The sequence below is a fragment of the Rhipicephalus sanguineus genome, chromosome 11 (genome assembly GCF_013339695.2).
Source record: "Rhipicephalus sanguineus isolate Rsan-2018 chromosome 11, BIME_Rsan_1.4, whole genome shotgun sequence".
NCBI lineage: Eukaryota > Metazoa > Arthropoda > Arachnida > Ixodida > Ixodidae > Rhipicephalus > Rhipicephalus sanguineus.
The window spans coordinates 37,974,071-37,987,202 of NC_051186.1; the positions used below are offsets into that span (position 1 = coordinate 37,974,071).

At 48.1% G+C, this 13,132-nt stretch overlaps 1 long non-coding RNA gene across 1 annotated transcript in view; it reads left to right on the forward strand.

The window, feature by feature from the left end:
* The window catches only part of LOC119374569 (uncharacterized), a 29,317-nt gene that overhangs the window by 14,412 nt on the left and 1,773 nt on the right, over positions 1 to 13,132 (forward strand). The window lies entirely within an intron of this gene.

The following is a 13,132-nucleotide window of genomic DNA, read 5'->3' on the forward strand; positions in this document are numbered from 1 at the left end:
CACCCTGTTTCACCACAGCACGTTGATACACGCATTATGATCAAGTGACTATAAATACGTGAAATTTACTTTGATGCCAAGGTTCTGGAGAACAAGTTTAAAGCCAGTGGAAGTGTTAGAATAAATTACAGTGTATTTTGCAGCGGTTAATTGTAATGGCTACGTAAATAATTATCTCATTACTGTACAATCAGTCATACTATATTTCTTTATAGACCGATTTCAACGACCCACTCAAATTACATGCGATAGCTAACTCCTGGCAGTGAGCGTTCCTAAAAAGGTAAAAAAACTGTTTATTTTGAGTTCCTTCCGGAATGGCCCACGTCTATAGCGTCTCCCTAAAGCTGGTACCGCCTTCACTAAAGCGATCGCATGCAACAAAATATTTCACTTAAAAGTTATATAAAATAACTTTATGCAACAAGGAAGCCTAATTTACTATTAACTCAGTGTTGCCGGTCTCCTTTTTGGCAATAGTGCACAGAAATGACAAAAGTAAATCGCGTCTACAAATGAGGACGTCGTGATGGATAGGGATAATAAAGGTGAATCAATTATATCCTGGCTCGGCAACCTTGTGTATCCTATCCCATATAAGTTACTGATCGCCCATTTATGCTGTCGTGCGCTGCATCACTATCTTCTGTTTACCCCGATTTCAGGTGACGAGTAAGTATCGTCACAACTTTGGTTACAAAGGGGGGGCACATGCTATATAGCTTGTATTCCACGACGTGTACCGTTCTTAAGCTGGTACAGCGTAACAAGGGAAAGATACATCTGAGGGTGCTGTTCCGAACACTCGAATTCCGCCATCTTGTCGATTTCTGCCATTTATCAACTCTGATTGGCCCAGAGGTGCGGCTGCGTGCTCTCTGATTGGTTCCGATTGGAGGATCTGATTGACTGGGCACTTACGAATCAGAAGGTTTCAAACTTCATTGATTTCAACATACCATTATTCGGGATGCATAGGGCAGGGGTTCAAAAAGCCTCTTCACAGGCTTGATGGGGACCACGACCCCTTGCAAAATGGCAATGATAGGCAAACGTGCAAGGCACTAAAGCAATCGTTGGAGTGAACAGCAATCTTACTGACATAGTACAATTTATTTCAAAGTTTGAGAATGGGGAGCCTGAAAAGGAAGACCAATGAGCCACTGAATCGGAGCCTTCTTGGACAAATAATCTGGCACGACCGCGCAGGGACTCTGACGTCATGGCCACCGTAACGACCGTGATCTTCTGCATCGTGTTCATGGGCGTGCTCGCACTGGTCGTCTTTGTCATCACGGAACTGAATGACACCGGTAAGAAGTACTGACAACCTCGGCAGACCCAACGAAATCCCGCTGACAAAAGCAGGCCTTCAAGTATATAGTATGGTAGTCAGAGATGACGTCTCTGACTAGAGCCCACTGTAGCCTGCCGGATGTGACCTGGGCGCCTGCGCGTTGGTAGTAGTATATGCCCCGTTTCTCGTTGGCCTTCCATTGGAGTTTTTAGTAGCGTCCGTGCTGTAATCTCGCGTTGGCGTCACGCAGGTTCCACCTTTGATACACGTAAGCCGAGCAGCCTGCATGCACGTTTGTGAACGCCAGCGTCGCCGAAGGCCTAATTAGTCTGTCCGAGCCAGCGAATTAGACGCGAGTTAGACGTTAGACACAGATCTATGGAAAAGAGAAGCGGAAGCGAAACGCCAGCGCCGGGAGTTAGGCGTACTGCGCTCGGAGCAGCAAATAGTAGAAAAACAGTAGAAAGGAGGCCACAGAGCAGAAAATACGTAATCACCAAACAATTCAGATAACCCAAGAAAAGAACAGAAAAGAAAGGAGCAGATAAGCACAATATAAGCACAAGGGAAACGCAGACGAATCAATGCTCCGCAGTTAAGTAAAGATTTCACTTTGGGTGGAACTGGCTTCGATCTTGCATTTGTGTCTTCGCGCGATCAGCAAACACCGACTGGCTAAACAAGCCCTGCTGTAGAATATCGTCTATGCTACTTTGGATATACATTTTAGCGGGTCAGAGTATTGGTGGGAGAATATAGTACCAGGTCTTCACGTCAAGTGACAAGTGACAAAACGAGCCCTTAAAATTAACACTTCTTTCCTTCATTCATAGCGAGGGTCTCGTTCTGGCAGACTTGATGATTTCAGGTAGTATGCGAGGGATTATTGATCAGCTGCCAGCTCGTAATAAGCTCACGTGCTACGTGACGCCAACAGGCAGAAAAAGAGTGTTCCACACTCGCCGTCATGGCTACTGGCGGCGCTGACTGACTCTCCCACGTTTAAATGTACATATATACCCTCTAAAGTGGACGGGGGGATGGCCGCCGCGGTAGCTCAGTTGGCTCAGTTGGTAGAGCATCGGACGCGTTATTCGAAGGTCGCAGGTTCGGTCCCTGCCCGCGGCAAGTTATCTTTTCGTCCACTTTTCTTTCTTCACATTTACCTTACATTTACTACTAATAACATCCCCTATAATTTCCTTGGCATTATTGTCTGTTAGTTCTCATTAATATTGTGTATAACAAAGAAATACGAGCCCTTAAAATTAACACTTCTTTCCTTCATTCATAGCGAGGGTCTCGTTCTGGCAGACTTGATGCTTTCAGTTAGTATGCGAGGGATTATTGGTCAGCTGCCAGCTCGTAATAAGTTCACGTGCTACGTGACGCCAACAGGCAGAAAAAGAGTGTTCCACACTCGCCGTCATGGCTACTGGCGGCGCTGACTGACGCTCCCACGTTTAAATGTACATATATACCCTCTAAAGTGGACGGGGGGATGGCCGCCGCGGTAGCTCAGTTGGCTCAGTTGGTAGAGCATCGGACGCGTTATTCGAAGGTCGCAGGTTCGGTCCCTGCCCGCGACAAGTTATCTTTTCGTCCACTTTTCTTTCTTCTCATTTACCTTACATTTACTACTAATCACATCCCCTATACTTTCCTTGGCATTATTGTCTGTTAGTTCTCATTAATATTGTGTATAACAAAGAAAAACGAGCCCTTAAAATTAACACTTCTTTCCTTCAGGCTATTGAACGCTTCACACCGTTCAAACTCTTCGTCGCAGAGATTGCGCAAGATCTGCGAGGCGGTCGGGACTCAAAAAATGCTCTTTGATTTAAAACACGTTTGAGCTCGCGACAATTTTTAGGACGAATGATTTCGTGGTCTAACTGAGAACAAGGGAAAAAAACGTAAAGACAGGATAGGACGCCAGACCTACGGCTTCATCTTTGTGCCTTCCGCGTCTCTTTACAACAGTGAATGTTTGCTTTTGGATAACGCTGTGAGATAATTTATTTCTTTAATAGTATTGTCAAATAGTCTGCATGTGCTGCGTCTGCTTTGTCAGTGGCGTAGGCAGGGGGTGGCACACCGGGCCGGGGCCCCCACTCCTCCCCCCGCAGAAACAAATTTCTGCCTACGCCCCTGTTCTGTGTGCGCATATTTGAAATACAGATATGCTGGGGTGATGTAAGTAAAATAAATTAGATGAAAGTCTGGCGTCGTATCCTTTCTTTTACTTCTTTTTTTTTTCTTGTTCTCAGTTAGCGCCATAAATTATTTCCTTAAGCAATGCGCCAACTCGCCCAACGTTATACTCTGCTATCGCGGCAATTCGTTTCCCTGGTGCGCCATTTCGTTTGCCTGGTGCGCCATTTTCAAAAACAATCTACGCTGCAGATGAAGAAGAGGACGCCGTGAACAGGACTTCGAGCAACGCGACGTCAGGCAACGTCGTACCGGGCGTCCATTCGCGGGCGGGCCATGTCGGACCACCACACGAGTACTTGCCCGAAGCCACGAATGCGCCGGAACCTGCAACCCTGGCACTACCTGGGACTTCAGAGCCCTCTGGTGGGTATCATATATACAGGGGTGCTGTTCCGGACATAGCCAAATTCCGCCATGTTGTCAAATTCCGCCATTGGTAAACTCTGATTGACCAGATGGCAGCTACCTCCTCTCTGATTGGATTAAAGTGATTCCATAACGGAATCTGACAATATGGCGGAATTTGACAACGTCCTCAATAGCAACCCTGTACTCTCCTGTGGAGCATCGTTTAAAAGGCTAGTGTGTAATGGCATGACGATTTTTCTGCCGAATTCTGTTTGTTCCTGAATGTGAAGGTCCTCAAACAGTAACGACCCCCCCCCAATCCCCCCGAAAAACACGAGCAAAAAACTGGCGGCGGAATTTTCCCTTAGTGAAAATGTCGAGCGTGCGAAGCAGTTCGTTATCGTGCCACGCCCTCGGAACCACTATATCAGCAGCCAATATTAAGCTAAGGCTAGCCAACATTAGCGAAAATTAGGCGACAGTCTAGCTACATTTGATAGCACTGGCATGCGTTGAGAGTCTTCTTTCTACCGAAAGGCCCATGACGGCTTCCCAATAGTTTTTTTTTAACACGAAAATGTTTTATGCATGAAGGAAGGAAAAACAAAGGTTGGAGCATTACGTCACGCCATTAATGTCCACCGTGTCAGCCCAACACGTGATGAAAACGTCAAAGCGCGCGGTATGTTTTAGTACTACCGGTGGAGTTCTGTTTTTGAGCCTCTTATTGTGATCCGGCCGGTCTGCGCCGAACAAGCGCGCTTCGACTAAAAGCTACCGGGCGCCATACCCGAAGTCTCGGCAAACCTCATTTCCTGCGTGATCTTGACGCAAATGATCACGAGTTGGGCCGACACTGCTGGCTTCAAAACGAGTTGGCTTGCCAAGGCCGGCTGAGTGACGTAATTCTCCCTTCTTTCTTTTTCTTTCCTCCATGGTTTTATGCCGGGGTCCCCCACGGCTCCACTGACGTATGTCTGTCACGGATATGACGTTGTAAAATATAAAGACTAACAGTTGGCAAACAGAAAAACCAGCAGAAAAAGTTCCGTCACCTGGAGTCGAACTTACGACCCCTTGCTCCGCAGCGCGAAACGATTGGGCCACAGACGGCACGTTCATTGACATGCTAACTGCGAGCTATTTATATACACCATTTGCCGGTGGCGGTACTCGCAGATCGGTGGTAGATCAGTGTGTTTTCGTTATCACTAGCGAGATGGCGCGAAGCGCTCGAAGAACGTAGAAGAACGCGCTTTAAAGGTCGCCACCCCACGTGGATGAGCGCGAGCCTCTACAGGGCGTGGTCGCTCGTGCGCGGCTTATCTCGTGATGGCGGTGGTGTGTACGTCTTGTGCTCTCACCGCAAGCTTGCGTTGAGAGCACGAAGGTCACTTCGCTCACTGCAGCGACCGCTTTTGCGAAAGGAGCGCGCTGCTCACACAGAAATAAGTTACAGCTGTGACAGTTCGCGCTCATGCCTGTGTATGTTCGTTCCGTGCGCCCTTTCTGCTTGAGCAGCGCGTTGCAAGTTTCGAGCTGCTTGCCGTTCTTTGCGTAACATTACAATTTGTTGCTGTAGCGTTCATTCTTTCGAGCTTGGGGCGAAAGAATGCACAACAAACGCTCGACTACGTCTGTGAAGGCACGTTTCACTTTCGTGTTATACCGATTCCTATGACAGAGGGATCAGCCGTGTGTTTTTTTTCCCAGGGACTTATGTTTCTAATTCATATGTCGTATTGGTGATGGCCATACACCATAGTTTTCAATTCTTACTTTACATCAGTGTTTTTTTTTTTCATGTTAACCACCAGAACCATGTTTTCATGTGAAACCAGAAACTATTCCTGAAACCTCAGCTTTACATGCTACATGGACTGCTTTGCATTAATGAAGTTAGCATGCCTTGTAAAGTTTAGAATGACCTACTATGGTTACTTTGGTAGAAATGAAGTCTGGGCTTTGTTTTGTTTTATTTTTGAGAGGGGTAAGTTCCTGACGTTATTTCGCGGAAGGCGGTGGACTACCCAATGAAATATGTGACAAGGAACTTGATTACGTGACAGGGATTTTCCTATATTTAACTGCTTCTGCAGCGAAACATGCGGCGCAAGGAGATCACCATGGACCGTTAGTTTTCATGAATTTTGGAGTTACATGGCAAGTTTTCTTTACCATATTTTATTGCGATAGCAACTATATGGACACTCTCGACGGGTTTTTGCCGTCAGCGTCGCCGTCATGTTCCGTATAAAGTCCGAATTGATAACATCTCCCACGCGCTTTGTATGTTCTACCCGCGGGTAAACGCGTGCGAGCGGGGGCGATGAACGCAGAAGCAGAGATCAAACGAGCCGGCCCATCTTCGTCGCTCGGAGGGCGCATGCGATAACATACCCCCGCGTGTTAGACCTGCCGTCGAATGCTCAAGCAGAGAGGACACGCCCCACCCGTCTTCCCGTCTTGAACGAGCATGAAGGGACGCGGGGGGGGGGGGGTGGAAGGGGTCGCTCGAGCAGCAGCTGTGTACTTTGATTCTAACGGCGCGGTCGCGATCGCTGGTGCGCGCGCTATCTCGGCAGGCATGAGCGGTCGGCTCGCATTCCCTTCTACGTGCTGCGCTCTCAACGTGAAGAGACTGTGCAAAAAGAGCATCTCTCCCTGGAGCGGCCGCATTCTCTTCCACCAGCGCTCTTGTAGAGTTACGTGATATCGGATCCAAAAGAGTTAGCTGCCAGCCTTACTTCGTATAATATTACAATTTGTTGCTATCGCATTTATTGCTTCACCCTTGCGGTGAAACTGATTTTTTTTCGTTCTCTGATTTCTGCGATGTTTTGTTAACTTCTGACTTGACGACCCGGCTCACCACGAACTGGTATTTATCTCTTTTACATAGCAAAAGCTCTATAGTTATGATAAACAGGTAGCGCCCTTACCATGCACCCTATGATTATTATATGACTCGGAGTTCACTGCCCTTAAGTGGCTGCGTGTCCCTCTTTGAGCGCTGCGAGGTATTAGATGAGCACCGCTCGCAGCTAACGCGAGAGATTATTGAAGCGTATCATATCAGAAAGCTTGGTAGGTTGTGTGTAAGTTCCCCGTAAGTTGGACTATTGCAAAAAGAGATTGCGTACGTGTCTCAATTAATTTTAAATTTTGCCCTGTCCTCGTGCGCAATCGACATGTGACCAGGGATCTCTCATTTTATAGTCATCGATGCGGTTGATAACTGCACCCTCTTCTGCGCATGCCGCCATGCCATGTAAATTTATATGGTCTTCGCTTCTTCGCTATTAAATGTTGTGGAAAGTCAGCGCTGTGTCCGTGTTCGTCGCTAGTCTCTTTATTGCGCTGTTGTCACGTTCATTAAATTCTATTCGCGTCGCGCCCGCTGCTGCAGCGACACCACTGCCGGTGTCGTCGACACGCACGCGGCTCGTGACTCCACCTGTATCCACTACAGCAGAGACGACTACATCGCAGACGACCACGCAGACAACTACTGTGCCGACTACGCCGACCACGAAGACGACCACGAAGCCGACGACGGCGTCGACGACAGAGTCAACCACAACGACAACCACGAAGCCTACCACGAAGCCAACTACAAAACCAACCACAAAGACAACCACAAAGCCAACAACAACGTCGACTCCCAAGACAACGACCAAGCCTACTACGATACCAACCACGAAGCCGACCACGAAGCCGACCACCACGTCGACTCCCAAGCCAACGAAAGGGCCTACTACTACAACGCCAACCCCTACAACAACCATCAAGCCAACCACGCCGCCGACCACGATACCGACTATGACGCCTACATCGACGCCGGCTCCGCCACCTACGGCAACCAAGTCAAGGACCCCACAAATGCCGCCAAGTAAGTGCGCGTACGCCACTAAGAGTAATCCAAATAAGGCAGAAGACCCAGTAAAGATGGAAGCTTGAAGCGATGAAAAATCCTTGAATGGGGGTAACACTGGAGCCGACGTTTCGACACGTTTCTTCAAGGCACAAGAGTGGAAGTTTGGCCGAGTTGGTATCCCATGGCGTTCTGAGTGTTTAGCGCAACTCAAACCGAGTAAAAGAAAACAAAGGTAGGGGGGAGGACAGGGCAGTTCTTCAATGCAGCAACTGTTAGCGCGTGTATGTGCACCTCTCCAACAACCAAAATAGAAGAGGAGAGGGCAGTTTCGCATTCTCCCTCTCCTCTTCTGTTTTGGTTGGGGAAGAGGGCACGAAGCATGCACATACGCACGCTAAGGCAGGCAGTTTATGCCTTGAAGACAACACAAGACCACTTGTCGAAACGTGTGCTCCAGCGACATCACCTCTTCAAGGATTTTTCAGCACTAATAAATAGTAAGGTGCACCAAGAGGCGAGTTTGATCTTCGCGAAGATTCGCGTTGTTAAAGCTCTCCCCCATACAAGACCCTCCTCGTGAACATCCAAAACTGGTTTTAATACATGTGGATGCGTACGCCGCCAATTATCGCTCGGAGGGGGTGGTCACTTTCACCCGGATCACGCTTTTCGGTAACTCCAGTCGAGAGTAGCAGGCAGCTGAAGAACCGTTTCTCCACTCTGCAGCGCATTCGAACGTAGGTTAGGTTCCGAAGGTTAGAACGACAGGAAGTGTAGCTATTAGTCGGTACGGATTAAGGATAAAAGGAGGTAAGCGTGCAGGTACAACAGAACAACACAAATGCTGCATAACAACTGAAATAGCGCACTGCGGCGAAAAAGAAAGAAGACACAAGAACTTATCCGTGCATGCGCAGACAAGCTATTCTGTCTGGTTTGTTTTTCGCCGCAGTGTGCTATTTCAGTTGTTATGCGGCATTTGTGTTGTTCTACTGTGTCTGTACGCTTACCTTCTTTTATCATGTTCCGATCGTTACTCGCGTTAAAAGCAGAGCTCAAGAATGCCTCAGGCAATGCGGCTGCGTCGATTTCGATGGCGAACATTAGCGCAGCTTTCTCGAGTCGAGGTTCCACTATACAAGAAAGTAGCGACTGTAATAACTGTTGGGGTTTAACGTCTCAAAACCACGGTATAATTATGAGAGACCCGTGGTGGAGGTCTCCGGAAATTTCGACCACCTGCGGTTCTTTAACGTGCACCTAAATCTAAGTACACGGGCCTCAAGCATTTTTCACCTCCGTCGAAAATGCAGTCTGGATTCGATCCCACGACCTGCGGATCAGCAGTCACGCACCTTAACCACTAGACCACCGTGGCGGGTAAGAAAGTAAGGAGTATGCGATGCACAGAACTGCCAACTCTTCGTTGTAGGTGGCCCATTGCCTTTCGAAGAGACTTGCTACCTGACAATGTCTCGCGCGCGGGGCTTACGCATGCAGCCCTACAGGCACCTGACGATGTTTGTGAAACCTTTTCGCGCAGTCAAAGAGATTGTGTGCACCGTGAGCCACTCCGGCGTCACAGTGTCCATGTACCCGCCAGACAAGTACTGCGATTACCTCTACTACTGCGAGGTGGTTCTCTTGAACCGCGAGCTGTACGGCGCCGTCGATGACGTCAGCTGGAAGCGCTTCAAGAGGAACTCGAGAACGTACCGCCAGGTCAAGCCCGGCGTCGCCTTCGATTACCGGTGAGTGCTGTAAAAAGCAGGAATTTTCTTAGCACAGCGTAAACGACGGGGCACCACAAGAAGACGTCGACACGGCAATGCTTTAATTTCTATGTCGTATCAACTCGCCGAAGCCCCCACTTAGCAAGACTATTGAGATGCAGGAGTAACATATGCTGTCGAATTACAACTGTCGAATTATTCAGTCAGTTCTTAATGTCCATGGAAGTAAGCAGCGCGAAAAGCAAGATGGCGCACACAGGGAGGAGTGACAAGAACAAGCGCTGAACCCCATTGAACCCCATTCCCCCCTGTGTGCTCCGTCTTGCTTTTCGCGCTGCTTACTTCCATGGATCCATACCAACTGGCCCAGCTATTTACACTTCTACAGTTCTTAATGTGACGTTTTTAGCACATTCGGCAATTCAGAACGTAGCTTTTGAGTACTACAAGGCTAAAGAGATGCTTGCTTTACAAAGAACTGCCAAGATGGAAAATGAACTTTACTCTTTCAATGCCGAAAAGCACTTGCCCGTGGATGTCCTCTTCTGCCTCTTGGAGTTTCTGCGGCTGGGTACTTGCTATCGTGATGGCGCTGATGACATATCTACATCTGAGTTACTGTATACGGCTTCGCTGCCATTCGCCGAACGCTATCATGTGGAACTAGAAATCGCTTCAGTGAAGCCAGTTTACGAGTTTCAAGCTATTGAACCCCGAGTTCTTCTCGTGCGCATGGCGAAGTTCTCATGCATAGCACGTCATGCATGAAAGTGCTGTATTAAAGCGACGTCATATACCATACAGGCAAGTACTGCGAGACACACTACACCCCAAATTCATTCCGTGTCGAGCATGTCTCGTCCTCGTGAAATATGTTTGGTATATTACGCTCGTCATCATATCGCGTGATGACTTAGTCATTCGCGTCAAGCACGTCTCGTCAAGCATTCCTGTGACACGTATAAGCTTCGCGGGAGAGCTCAGAAAGAGCTGTGTGCTACAGTCTTCGATCCATGGGTGTCTTTCGGTATTCCAGGAGTGCAGTCTGGGAATCAAGTAGTAAACTATTGACTGGTCAGATGGTCGATCAGCAGAGGCGTGCGCACGAAGAGGGCTGGGGAGGGAGGGGAGGGGCGGCCACCGCCCTAATCATCTGAGGGGGCGCCAAGTCTGCCTCATAGCTTTACTCAGTCGGACTCGGGCCTGTTCTGTCATTGTTTAATCTGCATGATTATGCGGCACTGGTCTTTTGCGGCCGAGGGCCCCCTGATGTCGCATCGAAGAACTGTTCACTTGCCACCTTTACTACAGGAAATCCCAGGATGAAATGCGGGCCTTTGCGGGAAGCACGTCATCGGTTACATTATGCATCCATTACTACTCTTTCGCACTCAACCAACAGGAAAGGCGGGTGGGGTGGGCTGCGGTGAAACTTGCCCCCCCACCCCACCCCTATGAACAACCCTACGAAGGCCTATGTTGATCAGTTCCGTTGCGTACTTTTCCGTTACATGCAGATACGTTACGGCACGGAAAGTAGATGGCGCCAGGCCCGCTTTGGCCTCGTTGTTCCGACAGAACATCAAGAACTTGGGCTTGCTGAACGTTGTCGTGACCTCTGGAGAACTGATCGCGACTGTGGCGGCTATGAAATTGGTCCTCGAGGTAGGTTTACCCTGTTTAATTAACGTGGCGCTAACGCAGATGGCGCGCCATTGTGCAGCCTTTGGACACGCCGATGATCATTCATAAACTTCGTACAGTCGGTGGTGTATGCTGTTTCAAAATGTTCTATATAGGTGTAGTTCTTCAGGAAAAAGACCAACTAACATTTTTTTTAGAGCGAAGCTGTCTTAGTCTAGCATGTGCCGTCGTCGTCGTCATCGTAGTAGTAGAAGTAGTAGTGGTAGTATTAATAATATATCTGGTGTTTTATGTCCCAAAACCACGATACGTTTATGAGGGACGCCGAAGTGAAGAGCTCTGGAAATTTCGACCACCTGGGGTTCTTTAACGTGCACTGACATCGCACAGCACACGGGCCTCTGGCATTTCGCCTCCTTCGAAGTGCGACCGCTGCGGCCGAGGAATGGTAGTGGTAATAGCAGTATTAGTGGTAGTAAAAGCAGTAGTGGTAGTGGCAGTAGCAGTAGTAGTACAAGTATTAGTGTGGTAATGGCAGTAGTAGTGGTAGTAGTAGTTAGTAGCAGTTGTAGTAGTGCTAGTAGTAGTAGTAGTAGTAGTAGTAGTAGTAGGTGGCATCACGTAGGTCACGGGACAAAAGGGGGAGTGAATAGAAATAAATAAAACAAAAATTATCATTATACTCGAATTGATGATGATGATGATGATGCATTTCTTCAAATAAATAAACCGAAGTGACGACGATACTCGAAGTAATCATGTTGTTTTGTACCGAAAGTAATCATCATCATCATCATCATTACAGCTTTGCTGTCCGACGGTTTTCACGAACTGGCTGAATTTTTTTTAAAAATAAAGTCCAAGGTTTTTGTACTCTTTTCCACCGCCCTCTTTTTATTGTCTTGCGCAAGGTGCAGTCGTACTTGTAAGTTATTATTGATATGGAAACATTGCTTACCCTGTGTAGCTCGAAGCGGCGAAGGTTTCATTCGTAGCTGCACGAATTGCTCGGAAATTGAGCATTTTAGTTGACGAAAAAGAAAATCGTCCTTCTCTGGAAATTCAGGAAATAGAACGGCAACGGCAGCTTTCAAATACAAACTATTGACCATGGTGGCACGATTACGATTGTGATTTCGGTCGCTTTCAACGTGGCCTTTGAGATCCGTCGGCTTTTGAGAGAGAAAGTGAGCATAGCCCAATATCGGAGGCCGTGCTCTATGTGATTGAGTTCGTGTTGGCCGCTATGTCCAGTTATGTAATAACGTTTGAGGTTTGACGCATAGAGTTTCCTACAAAACTTACTAGAGGGAACTGTGGCGCTAGTGGCTATGGGAGCTGCAACGCATGGCGCTTCAGCCAGCATGGGAATGATGGGTAATACACGGATTTGTCTAAACTTCGTTCTTTCGGCTCCGTTCGGCTCCGCGTCGCCTGCATCCGCTTTTTCGCAAAACGAAGTTCAGCAAATGTCAGCAGTTCCACTTCACCACTTTAACTTCTTTAGGCTCACCAATTCAAATCTGGTCACGAAGTTCACGACGGTCTATTCTTTTATCTGAAACGAACGCCAAAATACAGCAATAAACAAAGCCACAACCGCGTTCGAAGCCGTAAGCACGAAGATTAGGCAAATCCGTGTACTACCCATCATTCCCATGGTGGCTGAACGATCGCAGCGCCAGAGTCCCCTCTAGTTAATTTTAGGAAACTCTATGGTTTGACGTGCCAGAACCACGATTTGATTGAGGCGCACCGTAGTGGAGGACTCCTGAAATTGATACCATCTGGTGTTAGCTTGCGCTGCCATCGCACAGTACGAAGGCCTCTAGCATTTCGCCTCCATCGAAATGTGACCACCGCAGCCGGGATTGGATCCGCGACTTTAGGGTCAGCAGCCGGGTACCTAATCACTATACCACCGCGACGGACATGTTCCAATTATTTAGTCTTTTAACAGCAAAGCAGTTCCTAGTCGAGGCCTCCCTGTCCGATGGCGTAGCGCTGATCACGTGG